General features: G+C 38.4%; 1 long non-coding RNA gene and 1 pseudogene across 3 annotated transcripts in view; both read right to left on the bottom strand.

Moving 5' to 3' along the window:
* Positions 1 to 19,092, bottom strand: part of LOC144577358 (uncharacterized) — a 282,043-nt gene that overhangs the window by 167,469 nt on the left and 95,482 nt on the right. The gene's annotated exons all lie outside the window — the stretch shown is intronic.
* LOC100396439 (26S proteasome regulatory subunit 4 pseudogene) lies at positions 8,155 to 12,811 on the bottom strand (annotated as a pseudogene).

Below are 19,092 nucleotides of genomic sequence, written 5' to 3'. Positions count from 1 at the left end.
GCAGTCTCAAAATTTCACATAGTTTTCATGCTACTGTGCACGTGGTTTTTTTCTCCACTAGATTTTTTAAGTTTGTTACTGCTGATAGGAGGTAAAAGATTTTCATTATATTTCTGTTTTACCTAGCAATCTTATTTAACTCACATTAAATTTGCTCATAGTTCATGTGTCATGGGTTTACTAGTTAGATAATATTATCTGCAAATAATGATTGTATTGCCAATGCAGTTCTTAACCTCAACAAAGAACAGATTTTTGTTTCTTCTAGAGTATATTCTAATCATCAACTTACTTGGTTATTTAATTTAAAAGTCTTACTTTCTGATGATGCAACAGTATAAATTGTGGTATAATCTAAAGTCAATGTATTTCAGAAACCACTTTTGATATGTATGGGATAACCAAAAGTTCCAACCCCAAACCAGGTTACAGATATTGTATGAAAACAATAAAAACTCAGTTAATAGTTTAGAAGAACGGAAAGATGTGAGCCTTTTTAACTGCTCTTGGAGAAATAAGGTGAATTTTAGCCCAAGTGAATAAAATATCAGAAAAATTACCCCTGCACCAGAAAGTAGAATGTGATACTTGGCCAGAAATATTTTTAAATAGTATATTTTAACAGTTTCTAAAAACTTTAAGCTGCTTTTAAAGAACTCTTAACTTTTTGCCTTAGGGAATTAAGATAAAGTTAGTGATGACTATGACTTTCTATTTAGCAATTTTCTTTTTCAATTGTGCACAGCCAATTATGAGGTAGAACATAACAGCCGAATCAAACCTTATTATTTCAGATTCAGTTTAAACCCTTATAAAGTGCACTGAGACTTCATATTGTCTGAATAAAACTTTTGCACATATTACTCTTTGGTAGGCTAGAAATAAAATAGATACTGTAGGTACCTTTTAATGGGTCTTTAAGTTCTACCAGTTATCCCAGGCAGCGGCAATGAGCTGGCTGTTCATTACATAACAGTGGGCCATGATCTTGTGCTGAAGTCTGGTGCCTCCATGTATAACTTCCGGGATTTTCAGGGTATGGCTTAAGGACACAGTAGCTTTTGTTTGTATTCCACCACCAGCAAATTTCACTGTGCAAGGTACCAGGGCAATTTGCCCAGTGAGATACAGAACTTCTCCAACCTAAAATGGCAAAGGGAAATTAAGGACTGAAATAAGAAAACACTACTCTCTTTATTCAAGCTACTTCCCAAGTTCTTAATTAACTGGACAAATGATGATAATATCTATTTTGGCAGGTTATTGTGGGAATAAGATGTATATAAAATATCTACTATATAGAGTTCAGAGTCAGAGCAGGAAATAAAAATGTAGCAATTTATTATTATATTATTAGCCATCATTATCATTTCTGAATTAAGACTTTCCCCTAGTATAACAAAGTTGACTGAGTTTACTTATGGACCAATAATTAACCACTGTCTTTGTTTTAGAGGGCAAAAATTAATACAAGGATGAATAGTCATACACTACTTCGTATGTCATACACTATTTTAAATAGTGTACAACAGTCATGCACTATTTTAAATAGTGTACAACAGTCATGCACTATTTTAAGACCCAGTCATATGCTGGGCCTTAAAGGAGTTAGTTCTGAGTATATGTAATTAACACTTTTATAATATCATAACAAATGCCCCAATTAATTGGGCAAAGATATCACTAGGATATTATTTATCCTTGAGGAACATTTAAAATAGGACTAGGAGAAAGATGTTTCAAGTCTGTGTGTTCCTCAAGGGTGGCAATGTATTTATGGGATGAGGGCTGTGGGTTTCAGGTCACAAAAGCAAGATTTCAAATGTCATTAAAGTTGAAAATGTGTCCTTAAAGTTGAAAATGAATTTGCATCTTATCATTTCACAGACTAATGCCATTGAAATTTTGGCTCCTAAGGACATAGATAGATCACTTTTTTTTTTTTTTTTTTTTGCAAATCAGCCTCTATAATTGGACATAAGTGATATGAGACCTTTTTACAAAGCATCTGCTACTTTTTCTGTTGAGATGTTTACTAGATCTTGCTCCAAAAAAGCAAGGAAATAATAAAGGCTCTACTCTTTTCTGATTTTTATAAAAATTTTGTGATAAATCCCTAAGTTTTTTTTCCCACTATTAGAAAGAATAAACACATGAACTATTTAGTATATATAGATCCCAAATACAGAGTGGTGGTGAATAAAAACTTTTTTCCTTCCCTATTCCCAGAATGTGTAAATTATTTAATAGAGACTTTGTTAAACTTTTACCACAACTAAAAATTCCTCAGTATTAAAGCTCAGTGAAAAGAAATCTCAGGGCCCGAAGACAAGGAAATCAAACCATGTGACAGTCCCATATGCAACTCCAAATCTGTCCTCATAACTGTCTGTAGAGCTCACAAAGGAGTCACACATGTAGCTATTGGAAGAATATCTTACACAATTTGGCACACAAGTTCTAAGATTAGCAGCTGAAGAGGGGGAGGAGGAAGAGAGGAGCATAATACATTAACTGACACCCATCCACTATCTTTCTAAATTGTTTGGAATGTTAAAAATATTGTTTTGATCAATCTATATATACATCCTCAAATTTGAAAGAGAAATTCAAAGCATGTTGTGGTTGAAAGAACAAATGGTTTTTAAAAAAACACTATGAAATATATGTCACTGAACAAGGGAGTCCAGCCAGCTCCCAAGTGGCATGTTAACATGATGAAAAGCAAATCCAGGATGCTGTGAATCAAAGAGGCATGGGTTTATTTTTAAAAAGGCCTGTGTCTCCCCACTCTGTTTGCCAAGTACAATTTTCTATGGAGTAACCCAGCATCCAAAATAGGTAAGCATTTAAGTGTTCCAGCGATTACCTGCCCAACACTTGACCACCTCCTTCCCTTATAAGGCCTTCGGCTCTACACATATCATCCATGTTAATTACCAGACAAACAGAAGAGCTGTTCAACTAGTTCACTTCCCCTATTCTTGAACAGATTGTTTGAGACATAATATGAATACTAATTAATGATAAAATATCTGTGAGTGTTTTGAAATATGGACGAAGATAGCACTTTTAAAAAGGCGCCCAGATAGATCTTGTGCAACAAGCCCCACTGGTCATACGAAGGGTCAGGCTACAGCTCGGAGATTTGAGAGCAAAACTGGCAGAGTTTTTGGCTCCAATTCAGTGGGAAACTGTGGACCACTTTTTTTTTTTTTTTTCTGGAGGAGGGGATTTACTTTCTTGTTAACCTTATCCCTCTGTTAAACTGGAAGAGTTTAGAATGAAAACTCTTCACAGACAAATGGAGAGAAAAACAGAATTTTGTTAGAGGTCAACTTGACTAGATGAAGGAGTGAGACTTCAACATGTTCGATCCAGGATTATGGGTCTATGCTCTGCAGCAAAAGGAAACAAGCAGGTTAGGGTTGATCTAATGCTGAGAATGCTGAGTGCATAGGACCAATTCAGGCTCTGTGATGCAAGGGGAAGGGGAAAGGTCACTTAAAAGATAATGATCCCTCTTCCATTCAACCACCCTTTTACAAATAGTTTGCTTAGTCTCAGAGAAGTATACCCACAGCGATACAAAAAATATACTTTTTGTTAAAGAACAAAGCATATTATTAGGTTGGATTATAAAGACAAATGAAATAGTATTTTTTATAATAAGAATCTAAGCCATTGCCAAATTGTGTTGTCTCCTTTCCTTCTAAAACTGAATATTGTATTTTCTTCTTGAAACCTTTAAAACTGGCTCCATCTTATCTCAGAAACTTTACTCCATTAATAAAATAGGCTTTGTATTTTCCTTCAATTTTGATATCTAATGTAAATTCTTAAATAGTGTTTTTTAATTCTTCTGACTTCAGTAATTACAATTTGTTCTAATGCCAAAAAAGAGAAGATTATTTAAAATTAAACTTAAAAACAAAAAACAAAATAATTTATATTTGACATTAGAGTTGTTTTTGCATTGAATTTTAACAATGAATGTGTAAAATATTAAAAAATTCATTTGTCTCACTCAAAGAACTGAAAATGTCTCATGAAAATCTGATTTGGGAAAGAAAGTTAGCCACAGTCTGCATTTCATGTATAGCTAGTCGTTATCTGTCTGAAGTAAGGCCTAGAACTCTTACACTTCCCTGTAATTAGATGATTCTTTCTAAGACTGATTCAAGGTTTGCCATGTTCCAACCTTTCCTGAGGGCAGGAGAAATGATCGCTTATTTGCATTTCAAAGGTTTTCTTTGCATTCAACTAAATTTAGAAAAAAGAGATGTCAACATCAAATGTCAAATGAGATACCGTTAAAAGTAGTTGCCTAAGGTGACAGCAAATTAAGTTCATAAATAAAGTAGGAAAAAGCATAATAAAGATAATTCATTGTGGATATGAACTTTTGTTATAATACACATTTTTATGCTTATTTACACTTATTTGTATTTCTTTTCATATATATTAATCTTTCCCCCACTTGCCCACTAGACCTGATGTTAGTATTTTAAGGAAAGGCTTTTCTTAACTATTTGGAAAAAAGAGGTAGAAAAATGCCTTCTAAGTTAACTGGGAAAACATACACAATGTCCTGGACAGGTCTTTTCCTCCTGATTGGTGAACCCTTAACTTGAGACTTAATATTTCTGGGTCTTGCTTTCCCAAAGCCATCTTACCTGGACCCCCATTTACATTACAAAAAGATCCAAAGTCAACCGGAAAGCACCCACTGCCACCCCCAGGCCCTGTGCTTAAGGTCCAAACCTAGGCAGTGCTTACCTATCCAACATGCTGAAATAGACAGCAAAGCTTAAGGAAGAGAGAGGCTATGTCTTCTAATTCTTCTGGGTGTCTCAAATATCCTCATGTTGATGTTACATTGTTCATTCAATACTACAGGAGATAGTGTCCTCAGAAGTGACAGCTAGTAAAGTGATTTTCACAGGGTTACACTGAATTTACTAAGAGCATTCACAATGCCACTAGAACTGGTTTTCACCAGTTTGGAGAGCAGAATGAAAGTTGAAACAGAGATGACACACAGAATCATTAGAAGCACTAAGTATATAAGGAAAGATTTTCCTCCTTCTCATGTTTGTATGTTGCTCAGGCCCAAAACCTTTGAATCTTCCTCCAATCCTTTCTTTTGATTACTCCCCACATTCTGTCTGCCAGAAATGTTCTACTTTCAACGTATATCCAGAATCCAACCACTTCTTTCTCATGTTAAGTGATCCAAGTCACTATCATTTTTCATCTGGATTATAGATACAACTTTTTTTTTTTTTGAGACGGAGCTTCACTCTTGTTGCCCAGGCTGGAGTGCAGTGGCACGATCTAGGCTCACTGCAACCTCTGCCTCCTGGGTTCAAGTGATTCTCCTGCTTCAGCCTCCCAAGAAACTGGGATTACAGGTGTCACCACCACACCAGGCTAATTTTTTGTATTTTTAGTAGAGACGGAGTTTCACCATGTTGGCCAGGCTGGTCTTGAACTCCTGACCTCAGTTGATCCACCTACCTTTGCCTCACAAAGTGTTATTACAGGTGTGAGCCACCACACCCAGCCCTGGATACAACTTCTTAATTGGTCCATTTGCTTCTACTCTTGCAAGAGTCTATGCTCAACCCAGCACCTGAGTGACCCTAGTAACAATGAAAGTCAGATCAGGCCAGCCCTCTGCTCCACCGTGAATTGCATTTGTGAATTATCATATCACCATCTTATACACTAATTCACCAAAGAGATTACCATTAATGCCTTTTTACGGAATGTTTGTGAAGCATCGTGAGAGAAGAAGAACAGCTCACTTACCTACCAAGTGGGAAAGTGCACAAGATACTTTCTGTACCACTTGCCCACTTGGTAGAGATTGTCAAAGTCAAGAGTCCCTAACAAATATTTATATATCTTATCTTTAATTTGAATGTATGAACAGATGATTGTCTAGATTTCAGAGTAATATATGATTCATAAAAGTATGCAATACCAGAACACATAGATTTAACACAGAATAAGGAAGTACATATAATCTAAACTATTTATTTTGGTGGAAAATATTTTTTTTAGAGACAGGGTGTCACTCAGTTGCACAGGCTGGATTACAGTGGTGTGATCATAGCTCACTGCAGCATTGAACTCCTGGGTTCTTACTCTCGTCTCAGCCTCCCATGTAGCTGGGATCACAGATACGCATCACCACACCCAACTAATTTTTAGAAACATTTTTTATAGAGGTGGAGTCTCACTTTGTTGACCAGGCTGGTCTTAAACTCCTGGCTTCAAGTAATCCTCCTGCCTTGGATTACAGGTGCTAGCCACTGTACCCAGCTGAAGATCCTTAACAACAACAGCTAATGTTGCCATTTATGGCTAATGAGCCATGATGATATCAACAGCTAATGAGCCATGATGATATGCCATTTAATGTGCTAGGCATTTTACCTGCATAATTTCATTTGATTCTCACAAGTCCACTGGTAGGCACTATTATTATATCTATTTTAATGATAAGTGCACTGGAACTTGGAGAAGTCAAGTAAATCACTCAAGGTTACACAGCTGGGACATGGCAAATCTGAGACACACGTATAGAAATGTATGATGTCAATGCCCATGCAGTCTTTTTTTTTTTTTTTTTTTTGAGATGGAGTTTTGCTCTTGTTACCCTGGCTGGAGTGCAATGGCGCGATCTCGGCTCACTGCAACCTCCGCCTCCTGGGTTCAGGCAATTCTCCTACCTCAGCCTCCTGAGTAGCTGGGATTACAGGCACGCGCCACCTTGCCCAGCTAATTTTTTGTATTTTTAGTAGAAGACGGGGGTTTCACCATGTTGACCAGGATGGTCTCGATCTCTTGACCTCGTGATCCACCCGCCTTGGCCTCCCAAAGTGCTGGGATTACAGGCTTGAGCCACCGCGCCCGGCCGCCCATGCAGTCTTAACTGCTAAGTCATATTACCTTTAATTTCCCTGATCATTTTTCTTATCTTTGGCTCTAGTGCTTCAGCCAATACTGGATATGAAATTTTCTGTACATTTAGTACAGTTTCAGTATGTTAAATAGCCTTTCCAAAATTCTAAAAATAATGCAAAGTTAGAGTCAGTTGAGTGTGGTAGATAGAGCTTGATCTTTAGAGCCAGCAAGACCTGAGTTGTGGGCCTTTGGACAGGTTACCCTGTGAAACCAGTTTTCTTATCTGTGAAATGACAATTATGCCATGTATCTGTATATAGAATGCTCAGTATTTTGTAGGCAATATATCAATAGTCACTATCAATCTCTAATGCTGAATCGTTTGAAAACTGTACAATCTCAAAAATAACGCAAATATTTTAATAGCATATAGATTTCTTTTTTTTATATACTTAGTAGCTTAATTATTCATAAATTAAAATAGTAATTTTGTCTTCAACTCTGATTCTCACTTTATTTTCATATTCAATGCTATTGGTTTAGTCATATGACTAAATTAAAACATTGCTTCTTACAATAGTCTGTACATTACTAATGAATAATTTAATACTAGTAAGAGATTAATGAATTCTTAAATTATAACAAATTACTATTCTATCACAGGTTACACTTATATGTAGCATAAAGCTAATTATGGTCATTTACTTAGTCAGTACATTTTTACCAAGTGCCTATATGTGCCAAACACTGAACTATTTGCTAGATATTTAATATGAAAACACACCATCTCTACTCTGAAGAAATTATAGCCTAGCAGGAAGACATTCATGCCAAGAGGACCATTGAATCATTTGGAAAGCCAGTTAAAAGATACTATAATTGATCAATCAAAAACAAGTTGCTGAACTGGGGCAATGGCAGTGGGTTGAAATAGAGGGGGCATTGAATCTACTGACAATATTCAGTAAGTAGAACTGATGGAATGTGATTCGAGATGAGATGCATATTTGGGGAGGGCAGAATATAAAGGAAAGGATCTAAGCTGACTCATGGGCTTGTATTTGATCTAGAGGTACAAGTTGTAAAAATGATGTGCTATACAAAAGTATTTTTTCCTTAAAATCTAACTCATGGAATCATCAGTCATATTTAAATCAATAACAGAAAATGTAAGTGATAATAATTTTAAGTTTAAGTAGAGAAGGACAAAAAAATTAAAAAAATAAAATGCTAACAAATGTATCAAGTTACATCACTGCCATATAAATTATCATCATAATGCTTTATTATGATAAAAATCACTGGAACTATATGCAAAAATTTTAGATTACTGCTTTATGAATAATCTTGCATTTTCAATTCTCATTTGATTGATAGCAAATATCCAATCTCCCATGTCAGCAGTGGGTATTTAGAAGACATACCAATGTCCTTATTAAGGTGAGACTCAAATATGCTTCTAACCATTAACTTTGAGACTGGTGTCCCAGAGCCATTTCAGCAACTGTGTGTCCAGCTTGCTACAATTACAGCAAAGCCACATAGCAGGAGAAAAGTTTATATTGCAAAGGGATATACAGTTCTTTCTTGGTATCCATGGGGGATTCAGGATCTCCCTTGAATACCAGAATCTGAGAATGTTCATGTTCCTGATATAAAATGGCATACAAAATTTTTTTCAAATATTTCCAGTCCTTGGTTGGTCGAATCCACAGATGCGGAACCCACAGATACAGGGGGCCAACTCTAGTCATTGGATCGATCTGCTCTTTAAAAAGCTATTTAGAGTTTCAAGTGCAATCTGCTTGCTGAACAAAAATCCTCAGACACAATCAACCACAGGATTTCAACCAAACCTCAAGTATTTTACAAAGAAATAATATAGTATTTGTTCAAAGAGAATGAAACACCTGTTTCTAAGGGTGATTTAAGTCAATAAGTAATAAGCTAAATCTTTGTTAGGAATGCATTCTGGTGTCTGAATGACTGTTGCCCTTTCAGAGGGCAAAGTGCACAAAAGATTCAGTGACCTTCTGACTTGACAGTCAAATAACTACCATTACATTCAGTCAATGTAAGTAAGCATGGCTGACAATTTGCTAATTGGCCGCCTGTGGTCAGTCAAGGGTACTTTTGACCTTAATGAGAAGCTAATCAATTAATACTTAGGGCAATAAAGACTTCTTACTGATTAAGTAAGACAGAAATCATCTTTTTCTAACAGGATTAATTCTACAAAGTGACCAACTTTTTATTTAATATATGGTCATCCTGTCTTTTTTGAACTCTCTTATTTAGCTAACACGGTAAAACTGAATTATGGACGGTGAAATCTTTTGTTCAACTATGCTCCAAGCTTTTTTTTTTTTAAAACAAGCAGTGTAATTCAGATACTAAAATGAGAACGTCTGGTGTTTATTTGAATTATATGATAATCAACTGAACCTGATATGATCATGGAATTGAAAAACATGTATGTTTTCTTAAACCAAAATAGTCCATATTGAAATCGTTAAAAAATAATGAAAATCACTAGAATTGTTTTTAAATCAGGGTCTCTTTTCTGGCCACTACTAAGATGATAGTAGCTAGGATTCCAGAGGCATACAGTTTTCTTTTTAATAGTAAAGAAAGATGATACTATTGTCTCCCATGAAGATATTTTTTAAATGCTCTTAAAATAGAAATTTCTTTATGTTACAAGAGCAACTGTCATTTTAAGTCACAAAGCATAGTCTTCTCTTCTGTAGTGTGGTTGATATAAAGCAGCATCCTTTTATGTGTTCTGTAGACTAGGTAAACAGCCTTTATGCAGAAATGCAGCCATAATTTGTAGGAACTTCCAGAATTACTTTCTGTTTACAATGCATAATATCTGACTTGGCAAAGGAATAAATTTATCATTTTAGGTTAAAAATTTATCATTTAGACACAGTGACTAAAAATTTATAATTCTCTGAGATAAGTTTTCCTCTTTAAGGCTTTGCAATTCATTTGGCTCAGATGATACTTTAGAAAATGCATGTATTTTATATAGGAGAGCAGATATGGTTCCTTTAAAAAACAGTTGAAAAGCAACAGCTGTGTATCTGCAATAACTGTTTCATGACACTTTTAATACAGATAAATATGCAAATATGTCATACTATTTTTAATACACCATTTTCACACAGCATAGTGACTGAAAACAGAGCAAACATTCTGTGTATTTAGATTCATAATGAGAAATACACACCACTCAAAACTGGAATTATTGTCATGTTGTAGCAAGTAATAAAAAATATGTTTTTGGATGGTAAATAAAACAGTGCTAAGTCATAACAAGAACACTGACAAAGTCCAGGGAGTAGCTGTTCAGCTTCTACTACCATGTCATCAATATTATTTAAAAAACTACAAAGCACTGCTCAGATTCTTCTGCTGATGGGATAATACATGTTAATATCACAAACAATAGGTAATTTTATCTAGATTCTAGTTTCTGAAGACAGGGTTTCACAATTTAGATAAGTAATTCAAGTAGTTAAATCAACTTACATTTTTTAGTAGAATCATATGAGATATCCATAATGGAGTTAGAATTAAGTCCCATGGATTCAACCGAACCTCACTATGCTAAGCTTTCTTTTAATATTGCCCACAGCGACTTTTTCCATATTTATTATGAAAAATGTCAAATACAAAGCAGAGTATAATCGGGGACATCCACATACACCTCCACCATTAACATTTTACTATACTTGTGATATCATATATCTGTCTACTATATTTTTTTCTTTTAGATTTTGTTTTTTTTAAAAAAAGCCTATTTTGGGAGGGCAGTTTTAGGTTTACAGAAAAGTTGAGTAGAAAATACCAAAGGGTTCCACATCACCTCCCAACCCCTCCCCATAGTTTCCTCTATTAACATCTTGGATTAGTGTGGTACATTTGTTACAACTGATGAGTGTCTTAGTCCGTTTTGTGCTGCTATAACAGAATACTACAGACTGAGTAATTTATTAAGAATAGAAATGATTTGGCTTACAGTTTTGGAGGCTGAAAAGTCCTCTATAAAGATGCCACCATCTGGCGAGAGCCTTTTTGCTGCATCATAACACGGTGGGAGGCGTTGTATTGTGAAAGGGCCAAGAGAGGGTGTAAGGGCAAAGAGGCAGGAGACAGGAGTGAACAAGAGTGGGATAAACCCACTCCTGCAATAATAGCATTAGTTCATTCATGAGGGTGGAGGCATCAAAGTCGAATTAATGATTAAATATCCTACCTCCCAAAACTGTTGCAATGGCAATTAAATTTCAACATGACTCTGGAAAGGACAACCATTCAAAACATAGCATTCTACCCATCTACACAAGGAGCAATATTGAAAAAAAAATTTTTTTTTGAAGTATTCCATTCCCAGCCTTTCAAAATTTTTTTTTTTTTTTATTGAGAAGCAGACTGCTGCACAGTGACTGAAGGCCACCCAATGGGCACTTACACATTGTACTCCAAAAGACACAGGATGTTTTGCTAATAAAAACCAGTGGGAACAGGGATTCCTCTGGGCAGCTTCCAACCTCATTCCTTTCAGAGATGGAGAAATCTCCCATTTTCCTGATGGCAGCTGTGGTTTACTAGAGATAGAGCCCCTCAGGGGTGCCTTCCTGTTTCTTATAAAGAACATTTTCTTCAGATTTTTTGAAGTCTTCATTTGTTACTTTCATTCTATGTTCTCTTAAGGCCATCAGATGAGCTTCTGTACAGATTGCCTTGATGTCAGTACCAGAGAGGTCATCTTTAGCCATGATCAAGTCGTTCAGGGTTACATCATCGGCCAGTGTCATCCTGCTTGTGTGAATCTGAAAGATGTGCTTCTTAGTCTATTCATCAGGCAGGGGGAACTTGATCTTCCTGTCAATGTGGCCTGGTCTGATAAGTGCTGGATCAAAAGTTTCTACTCGGTTTGTGACCATGATAACTTTCACATCTCCCCTAGAATCAAATCCATCCAACTGGTTCAACAGTTCCAACATTGTTCGCTGAATTTCTCTCTCACCACCAGAATTTGAGTCATATCTTTTTGTCCCAATGGTGTCAATTTCATCAATAAACACAATGGCCGGTGCATGTTCTTCAGCATCTCAAAACAGTTCCCATATGAGTTTGGGCTCATCACCTAGGTACTTCTGAATAAGTTCAGAGCCAACCACTCTCAAAAAAGTGGCTGAGGTTAGATTTGCTACTGCTTTGGCTAACAAGGTTTTACCTGTGTCAGGTGGACCATAGAGAATGACCCCCTTAGGAAGCTTTATACCCATCTCTTCATAATATTCAGAGTGGGTGAGAGGAAGCTCCACAGATTCCTTAATTTCCTGAATTTGGTTGTCCAACCCCCAATATCGGCACAGGTCTCCTGGGGGGCCTTTGCCACCTTCATCACTGTGACCCGGGGATTTGTGTCAGCCATCAGCACCCCTATCACAGCATGCACCTTGTAGTTGAGCAGGACTGAGCAGCCAGGTTCCAGCAGACCCTTGTCTACAAATGACAGAATGCTGATGTAGTATTCTGAGTCCACAGACGTAGACACGATGGCATGATTGTCATTGATGATCTCTTCCAAGGTTCCTACTGACATCGGGGTGCCCCTCAGATCATCCATTTTTGATCTTTCCTCCTCTTGCTTTTCTTCTAATGGTTTCATTTGTTCCTGATTTCTAATGAATTCTTCCTCCATAAGAAGGTAGTCTTCAATTCTCTCTAATTTCAGTAATTTCAACCGGCACTGAATGTGAAGTGTCACCAGTGGCGATTTGCTGGCAGCATCTGGTCCCTTTGTTTTCTTCTTCTTTTTCCCCACTCTAGTTGGTACAGGAGGTTCATATTTCTTTTTCTTGTCCTTGTCATCCTTCTTGCCACCTCCAGAACCATGACCACCACTTTGACTTTGACCCGTCTTGCCTTGGCCTCAAAATTTATACATTGTTTCCATCTCAGTGGCTCCCAAAGTCTTAACTCCTTCCAGCATCAACTCAAAAGTCTAAGTCCAAAGTCTCATCTAAATCATCTATGGGTGAGACTTAAGGTACAATTCATAATAAGGTAAATTCCTCTCTGGCTGTGAGCCCATGAAATCAAAACATGTTACATGCTTCCAAAATACCAAGGTGGAACAGGTAAAAGATGAACATTCTTATTCCAAAAGGGGGAAGAAATAAACAACATTAAATGATAAGGCTCCAGAATAATCTTTCTGGACTCCATGTCCTGCCTCCTGAACACACTAGGGTGGGGGTTGGGCCCCCTAGGCCTCAGACAGCCCACCTCTATGGCTTTGCTGGGCTCTGCTCATGTAGCTGCTATCACAAGTTGAATTCCTGGGGCTACAGAACCACCTACTGGTGGTTCTATAGTTCTTGGGCTTTAGGGGTGGCCATACCCCCATGGCTCCACTAAGAATTTCCCTGGTGGGAACTCTGCAGTGGCTCCACTCCTGTGACAATTCTCAGTCTGGGCCTCAGGGGTCTCTGAGGTATCCTTTGAAAAATAGATGAAGGCCACCACAGTACCAAGGTCATGCACTCTGTGTCTGCAGAGTTATCACCACGTAGACACCAAGGTGAATGGGTCTATAATGTTCCTGAGAGAGGCGGCAGGACCACTGGTTTTGCTCTTAAGGTCCTAGATGGGAAAGACAGCCTGGAAGATCTCCTCAATGCCTTTGGGTTGTTCTCTCATTGTCTTGATGAATAGCATTTGTCTTCCTTCTATCCATACTAATCCCATTATCAAAGGGTACCTTGGCTACCACCTTGGTATTCTCTCCCAAGCAAGCTTTTTAATGTTTTATATGGCCAGGCTTCAAATTTTCCAAGTGGTTGCATTCTGCTTTCTTTTAAATTAATTATAAATTCCATCTTTAAATCACTTCTCTTTTCTGACATTTTACTATGCTCAGTTGAAAGAAGCCATGCAGCACCCTCAATATTTTGCTTAGAAATTTCTTTCATCAGATATCCTGGTTCATGGCTCTTAAATTCTGCCTTCCATAAAGCCCTGGGCCATGGACACAATTCAGCCAAGTTCTTTGCCACTTATAATAAGGACATAAGGATGGCCTTAACTCTAGTTTCCAATACCTTGTTTCTCATTTCTGAGAGTTTATTAGAATTGCTATTACTGTTCACATTTCTATCTATATTCTGATCATGAACAGTTAAATAACCTCTAAGAAGTTTCAGACTTCACCACAGCTCTCTTCTGAGCTATTAAAAAGCAATTCACCAGAATTACCAGTAAGGCTCAACTCTTGACAACATAGGCTTTTTCCAGCATTCACTTCAAAACTGTTCTACCTACTACCCATTATTCAGTTCCAAAGCCACATTCACATTTTCAGGTATCTGTTATGTGAACCAAAAGTATTTGAGACAGATCTCTATCAATTTAGAAAATTTATTTTGTCAAGGTTAAGGACATGCCTGTGGCACAGTCTCAGGAGGTCCTGATGACACGTGCCCAAGGTGGTTAGGATACAGCTTGGTTTTATACATTTTAGGGAGACATGAGACATAGATCAATACATGTAAAATGTACATTGGTTTAGTCTGGAAAGGTGGGACAACTTGAAAGGGGGGCTTTCAGGGCATAGGTAGATAAAAAAATGGTTGCATTCTTTTGAGTTTTTGATTAGCCTTTCTCTGAATATATAATTCACATGTGAAGTGGTGTACAGAAATAGTCACTTATGTCTTAGTCTGGCTCAGTGAATCTACATTTTGACATAAACAGTAGAGCAGAGGAAGCAATCAGAGATGCATTTGTCTCAGGTGAACAGAGGGATAACTTTGAGTTCTATCCTTTGTCCTGTACCTGTGAAGATAAGCTATTATTTTACTTAGCCAGGGTGAAATTCAACTGTTTCAGGGGAAAAATCTTGAGGCCCCCAAGGAAGTTCCTTGTGGGCAAATTGTGAGGGAGGTTAGTAGCTTTTTAATTCTTGTAGCTATCTTATTTAGGAATCAAATGGGAGGCTATTTGCCTCAGGCAGTTCCCAGCTTGACTCTTCCCTTTGGCTTAGTGATTTTGGGATCCCAAGACTTATTTCCTTTCACAGTTCTAACAACTCTCCACTCTCTAATACCACTTTTCTTAGTCTGCTTTGTGCTGCTACAATGGAGTTCTTGACTGGGTAATTCATAATGAATGGAAATTTATTTTATAAATAAAAATTTATTTATAGAAAATAAATTTTCCATAATAAATGGAAATTTATTACAGTTTTGAAGGCCAGGAAGTCTAAGATTAAGAAGCCAGAATCTGGGGGAAGGACTCAAGATGGCGCTGTGAGAACAACCCAGGATTGGAGCTCTCGTTGAATCCGCAGAGAGATGAGTTGGAGCTGCATTTCCAGACTAATCTTTGTTGCCCATGGAACGGGGAAATTCCCAAGTGAAGAGGAGACATGGGACGCCAGGCAGTACTTCTGCCTGGCGAAGCCGGCAGCCGGGGTGGCAGCGGCCGGCCCTGCCCAGCGCTCCCCACAGGGCGTGCTTGTCCGTGTGCCCTGTTGAACCAGCAACCTGAGACTTGAGAGGGCTGGACTTGAGACTGAGCAAGACTTGGACAGTGGGCCAGCCCAGGGGATTGCAGGGACAGAGTGGTTGGGGTGGCCCAGTGGGACGAACAAAACCGCGATTTCAAACGATCCCCATTCAGACGGCCTGAGACTCTCTGTGGGGGAGGAACGTCCACCATTACCGAGGCAACCCGCCCCAAATGAGATACATGCCCATTGCTGACGCAGCCAGCCGTTGCCGAGGCAACCCGTCCCTACTGAGATACACGCCCACTGCTGATGCAGCCTGCCATTGCCAAGGCAACCCGCTACAACAGAGAGACTCTGCCGCAGGGCATAGCAGAGAACACAGCAGAACAGAGCCTGCACACCAGGGTGAACCACACAACAGCAGGGCGGAGCCTCGGCAGGCAAACAGTGACTAGTCTGCCTCCTAGCTGGGCAGGACCTCAATGGACATCCAAAAATAAAGCCCAAACCCCCAACACAGAGCATTTGAGAGAAAAAAAGGTTTTTTTTTAATGAGCTCCGTTGCAGCAGAATCAAACATAGCAGCCTAACAGCCCTGAATGAACAACAGAGCTCAAAGCTCAGCAATTGAGCTCCTATAAAGTACAGATGGTCTCCTTAAGCAGCTACCCGACCCCTCTATATCCAAAAGACTGACATTTGGCAGGCATCATCCTGGGACAAAGACAGCAGAAAAAGAAACTGGTAGCATCCCTCGCTGTGCCACAGCTGCTAGAGGTGCACCCCAGACAAGCAGGGCCTGGAGCGGACCTCAGCAGTCATACAGCGAAGGGGCTAGACTGGTAGAAGGAAAACCAAGTAACAGAAATACTTCATCATCAACAATCTGGGTGTCCACTCAAAGACCCAGTCGAAAAGTCAGCAACTACGCAGACGACAAGCGGATAAATCCACAAAGATGGGAAGAAACCAGCGCAAAAAGGAAGAAAACACCCAAAACCAGAACACCTCGCCTCCTAGAAAGGACCAAAACTCCTCACCAGCAAGGGAACAAAGCTGGATGGAGAATGACTGTGACGAAATGACGGAATTAGACTTCAGAAGGTGGATAATGAGAAACTTATGTGAGCTAAAAGAACATGTATTAAATCAATGCAAAGAAACTAAGAAACTTGAAAAAAGATATGAGGAAATGATAACAAGAATCGATAACTTAGAGAGGAATATGAATGAATTGAAGGAGCTGAAAAACACAATATGAGAACTTCACGAAGCATGCACAAGTTTCAATAGCTGAATTGACCAAGCAGAAGAAAGAATATCTGAAGTCGAAGACCAACTCAATGAAATAAAATGAGAAACCAAGATCAGAGAAAAAAGCGCAAAAAGGAATGAACAAAGTCTCCAAGGAATGTGGGACTATGTGAAAAGACCTAACCTACGTTTGATAGGTGTACCAGAAGGGGACAAAGAAAATGAATCCAAGCTGGAAAATACTCTTCAGGACATCAACCAGGAAAATTTCCCCCACCTAGCAAGACAGGCCAACACTCAAATGCAGGAAATACAGAGAACACCACAAAGATATTCCGCAAGAAGAGCAACCCCAAGGCACATAATCATCAGATTCAACAAGGTTGAAATAAAGGAGAGAATACTAAGGGCAGCCAGAGAGAAAGGTCGGGTCACCCACAAAGGGAAGACCATCAGACTCACAGCAGATCTCTCGGAAGAAACACTACAAGCCAGAAGAGAGTGGGGGCCAATATTCAACATTCTTAAAGAAAAGAACTTTCAACCCAGAATTTCATATCCACCCAAACTGAGCTTCAGAAGTGAAGGAAAAATAAAATCCTTTGCGAACAAGCAAGTACTCAGAGATTTTGTCACCACCAGGCCTGCTTTACAAGAGATCCTAAAAGAGGCACTACAAATAGAAAGGAACAACCAGTACCAGCCATTCCAAAATCACACTAAATGCTAAAGAGCATCAACATAATGAAGAATCTACAACAACTAACAGGCAAAACAGCCACTTAGCATCAAAATGGCAGTATCAAATTCACACATAACAATATTAACCCTAAATGTAAATGGACTAAATGCACCAATCAAAAGACACAGATGGGCAAATTGGATAAAAAGCCAAAACCCATCAGTGTGCTGTATCCAGAAAACCAATCTCACATGCAAGGATACACAAAGGCTCAACATAAAGGGATGGAGAAAGATTTACCAAGCAAACAGAGAACAAAAAAAAGCAGGAGTTGCAATTCTCATCTCTGATAAAATAGACTGTAAAGCAACAAAGATCAAAAGAGACAAAGAAGGACATTACATAATGGTAAAAGGATCGATACAACAAGAAGAACTAATGATCCTAAACATATATGGAACCAATACAGGAGCACCCAGACACATAAGGCAAGTTCTTAATGACTTACAAAAGGACTTAGACTCCCACACAATAATAGTGGGAGACTTTAACACTCCACTGTCAATATTAGACAGATCAACCAGACAGAAAATCAACAAGGATATCTAGGGCTTGAACTCAGACCTGGAGCAAGCAAACCTGATAGACATTTACAAAACTCTCCTCCCCAAATCCACAGAATACACATTCTTCTCAGCACCACATCACACCTACTCTAAAATTGACCACATAATTGGAAGTAAAGCACTGCTCAGCAAATGCAAAACGACTGAACTCATAACAAACAGCCTCTCAGACCATAGTGCAATCAAGTTAGAACTCAGAATTCAGAAACCAACACAGAACCGCACAGCTTCATGGAAACTGAACAACTGGCTCTTGAATGTTGACTGGGTAAACAATGAAATGAAGGCAGAAATAAAGAAGTTCTTCAAAACCAATGAGAACAAAGACACAACATGCCAGAACCTCTGGGACACATTTAAAGCAGTCTATAGAGGAAGGTATATAGCAATAAGTGCCCATATGAGGAGAATGGAGAGATCCAAAATTGACACCCTATCGTCAAAATTGAAAGAGCTAGAGGAGCAAGATCAAAAAAACTCAAAACCCAGCAGAAGACAACAAATAACTAAGATCAGAGCTGAACTGAAGAAGATTGAGACACGAAAAACCCTTCAAAAAATCAATAAATCCAAGAGCTGGTTTTTTGAAAAGATCAACAAAATAGAGAGACCACTAGCCAGACTGATTAAAAATAAAAGAGAGAACAACCAAATAGATGCAATAAAAAATGATAAAGGGGAAATCACCACAGATTCCACAGAAATTCAAACCATCATCAGAGAATATTACAAACAACTCTATGCACATAAACTAGTAAACCTGGAAGAAATGGATAAATTCCTGGACTCCTGTGTCCTCCCAAGCCTAAACCAGGAGGAAGCTGAAACTATGAATAGACCAATAACAAGGTCAGAAGTCGAGGCAGCAATTAAGAGCCTACCACACAAAAAAAGTCCAGGTCCAGACGGGTTCACAGCCGAATTCTACCAGACACACAAAGAGGAGCTGGTACCATTCCTTCTAAAACTATTCCAAACAATCCAAAAAGAGGGAATCCCTCCCAAATCATTTTACGAGACCAACATCATTCTGATACCAAAACCCGGCAGAGACCCAACAAGAAAAGAAAACTTCAGGCCAATAT

This window comes from Callithrix jacchus, chromosome 8 (genome assembly GCF_049354715.1).
Source record: "Callithrix jacchus isolate 240 chromosome 8, calJac240_pri, whole genome shotgun sequence".
Lineage (NCBI taxonomy): Eukaryota > Metazoa > Chordata > Mammalia > Primates > Cebidae > Callithrix > Callithrix jacchus.
The sequence above is the reverse complement of the archived record's forward strand: the minus strand, read 5'-3'. Positions and strand labels throughout refer to the sequence as shown.